At 37.3% G+C, this 3892-nt stretch overlaps 1 protein-coding gene across 4 annotated transcripts in view; it reads right to left on the reverse strand.

The window, feature by feature from the left end:
* Positions 1–3566: 3566 nt before the first annotated feature.
* FSD1L (fibronectin type III and SPRY domain containing 1 like) overlaps positions 3567–3892 on the reverse strand; it is a 61802-nt gene continuing 61476 nt past the window's right edge. For all 4 annotated transcript variants that reach the window (XM_019517096.1, XM_019517095.1, XM_019517094.1 and 1 more), the window contains one exon: positions 3567–3892. This exon is cut by the window's right edge and continues 1536 nt beyond it. The gene's annotated coding sequence lies outside the window, so the exon portion shown is untranslated.

Raw genomic sequence — 3892 nt, forward strand, 5'->3', positions numbered from 1 at the left:
TTTTTTGGAAGGACCTACTTCATCTTGAAAGTTGCACGTATAAAGCCTTTTAGAAGCGAGGGTTATAGAGCAGGCGATTCCACCAACGCGGAACACCGCTGTATTGCCGGACCTGTAACAGCAGCCTCAAAACAGGCGAGGAAGAGAGAATGGAAAGAGGAAGGAGTCAGGATGGAACAGACACCCGTCCTCTTCGTTAGACCTAGCATTTATTAATAAATTATTTGTTTTTCCTCTGACGTACTTGCACTGAGCATGCACCTCTCCCAAGGCTGGCAGTGCTGAGAAGGAAGAATTCAGCTTTCAGAGAAAGTCCAGTTCAGACAGATAATATTAGGCTTAAATGAGAAAATTAACAGTAAGATGCAGCTAAGGTTTCAAAATTTTAATTTATTAATACAAAATGTTTGTATGACATACATGTATTGAGTTAAAGACCTTGAATAAAACACTCTGTGGCCTCTAAGGCACCCCTGTAGTTCTGTGTTGTTAGTGACAAGTCTGATCTTAGGATACATTACAAAAGGAAGAGGAATAAAGCACTGATTACAGAAAACCTGAGGTACTGTTGAAGTGACATACCTGGAAGCCAGTGTGAAGCTTGTGTTCAGAAAATAAAAAAGAGAATCCAGTGTGACAACGCAAGATCACTAGAAGCTACAGCAGGTGAGAACAGCTCCATTTATCAAAAGGCACATGCAGCCATAGAGATGTTAAATAATGCAGGAAAAACTAAACAGTTTTACCTTGTCATAGATATGCATGAAGCCCATTTTACAATGCTTGGGAAACCAAATGCATGTTTTCTTTTCAGTCAATAAAAAAGCCATTTGGAGTTATATATGAGAGGTTAGAAGAAAGAGCAACATTCACACTTGGTGAACTTTTGTGCTAGAAAATTGAGTTCATAACCTTTACTCAGATGAAAAGGTTAGGTATTTTTCCTAAAGAAGCCAGTCAGTTTCCCTGCTCTGAGGTGTAAGGGAGCAGTTTAGGAAGGACTGGACAGTCATGAACATGCTTCTGCTACCTTGATGTTCTGGACAGGCACTGTTTTTCCTACTTACAAGCTTTTTTGGGAGGAACCATGGAATGAAGTTTGCAAGTTGAAAGTTGTCAATATCTGCCTTTTATGGCCTAATATCTGAAGATAAACCTATGGCCTGAATGTTTTCAACTTAGTTAAGGGGCACTAATTTTGAAAGCTTCGATAGGTGCATGTAGGTTTGCATTAAAAAAATGAAGCAATATTTATTATTTCATTCTGGGCATATTTTGTGCCATCTTAAGTAATTTTTGTAAAACTAAAACAAATCGCTACTTAATGAAATGGTATAAAGTTGTATTTTTGGTTAATGTGCTAAAAAAGTTCCCGATTGGCTACAAAAAGTATTTTAATTTAATCTATTGGCTTTTCCTCTTGTAACTTGTTTACATTCTTGGAAATACTACGCTTAGGTTAGGTACCAAGTATCTAGCACAGCTGGAACAGGAACAGTGCCCCACACACCGTTCAAGAATGTTCTGTTTGTCCAAAGAGAAGTGGTACAGTAAGTCTCCAACAAAACCCACCTTCAAGTAACAGCCTCAGTGGATTTGTACATTCCTCCTATGTCAAGAGCTTTTACATCTTCTATATTTTGCTTACAAAAGTACACAAGAACAGTGCACCAGCTGCTACACAATATCATGAATATGCGTGTATGTGCCTCAAAGTTGAAACAGATATGCAAGATGGTAGCTCATGTAATTCAATAAAGAAAATCTAAAGTGCTTAAGGCAATTTTTCGTCTTTATCTCCTTTTACTAAAACACGACTACCCTGTTAGCAGCAAAATTCCAACACCAGTGCATTAACTACTGTACACTAACTTCAACCTTTAGGGGTAAAAATAAAAACGCAAAGCTTCCTCGTAAGAGTTATATCTGGAACACAAGTCAAAATATATTTTATGAAGCACAAATTACAGTACTATTTCAAACTCATTTCAGACTAAGCTAACATAATAGCATTTAAGAAAAAAAAAAATCAACTTTCCATTTGTGCATAATCAAGTACACCTTAGACAATTACAATTTACTAAAATAGGTTCAAGAAATGCGAGTATCTGCATTGAGTTTGAGTGGGTTTACTCAATGGTCATCTGTTCTTCATTATGCATGTTCATCTGTAGCATACACTCATTTCATTTACAAAAAAATGTTAAAAGGGAAATGAAGTAAGGACCAGATCAGACAGGGTGACCTGGCAGAGATGTAGCGTTAAAAAAAGTCACACTTGGGTAGACTACGTTATTACAATTGGATATACCAAGTGTCAAAAGAAACAATACTTGCTCATCCCTTCTAATCACATAATTCTACCTAATTCTGCAAGCTACTGAATTACCTTGTTTCGCAGCGAGTTCGAGACTCATGGGCGCTTAAATTTTAGAATCAGGTCCTTAGGGTAGTTAAGTAACTATACAAGTTGCTTCAGTAAAATCATATGGACCACCATACGAGTGTTATAATAAGCACATTCAGATGCTGTGCGTTATTGAACTTATTAAATACAAAGTCACTGGACAGCATCTTTACAGATATTACTGGCTCAGTAAAGTGTGGTAAATAAGAACGCTAGTAATAACCTGTTTCCTCTACCTGGAAAAAAAGATATATATTTTTTTAAATTAACAAAAGCTGTGACCCATTTCTACGAACTGATAGTAGTGTACAAGAATGAATACTAGGAAGGGCTCTTCCCTCTCAAGTTTAAAGTGAAACAAGCCCTCTGTAGCACCTTGTAGACTGAGGGTCACATTCAAACTTTGTTTTAAACAAAAAAAAACCCCCCAAAAAACACACATTAGTCTTTGCCAGCAACCTCTGAAACTTGTGTGAAGTCTTAGTCATGAAGGACACACTCTTGAGAACTTGAAGCAGTTAAAAAAAAACAAAAAAAACCCCAACCATATCTCAAATGAGGTATCTATGAACTGAAGGTCTAGAGTGCAAAAGCAGTTCAACTCACAGGAAGAGGGCTTTTTACCATGGCGATCAGCATCCTACATATATAAATCTTAAGCTGATATTGTGAATAAATTTCCAAATTTTAAAATTGTATAATAATCAGGACAAAGCTGTTAGTTACCAGAAGCTACATCATGGGACTCTTGCTGTGATTAGAGGAGAGGGGAGTACTAATCTGACACCAACTAAAATGGATGCAACACTAGAACAAAGTTTTGTCCAAGAGGTCTCTCTTTAAGAAGCATTATCTTGGGCACCTCCACTAATAGAATACACTCAAAGTCATTCATATTACAGTTAGGTTTGCTGTCTAGGGCTAAGATCAAAACACGTTTCTTTCAAGATCTCCAGTTAAATTAGTTTTCCCTAAAAAGAGAAAATGTGTAAACAACTATATAAGAAGGTGGGTAGGATTTCTATCTAAAAATCAAAATCCCTCCAGGATCATTCTTCTGCGGTCTGTATTTTTAAAACTAAGGTGTAGCACATTTATCTCCCAAAATTAACTGCAATATAGGTTTTATAAAAAGCCCTCAAGGACAGAAGTCTTTTGCAGGAGGGCGGGGCCAGTGAACTAGTAATGACTCATGCTCTATCCTTTTTCAGGAAAAAGGGGCCAAGGTCTCAAGGTAAAACATATGTACTCCAGGATCAGCAGGGCTGGAAGTGAGCTTTCAGTCTCATGACAGGGCAAGAAAAAGAACCTCAAGCTTTCAGTGACTACTGTTTGTGCTGACTTCAGATGGTCCTTTAGTTGCAGAATCACATTGATCCATCCTCTGCTGGGAAGAATGGGAGTTACCACAAACAGGAGCCTTGGACATGAGAGAATACATTTAAAACAAGTTAAGAGCCTGAAAAAGTTCTGTACCTTTAAAAA

This window comes from Gavialis gangeticus, unplaced genomic scaffold, assembly GCF_001723915.1.
Source record: "Gavialis gangeticus isolate Ggan-Ray unplaced genomic scaffold, GavGan_comp1, whole genome shotgun sequence".
Taxonomy (NCBI): Eukaryota; Metazoa; Chordata; order Crocodylia; family Gavialidae; genus Gavialis; species Gavialis gangeticus.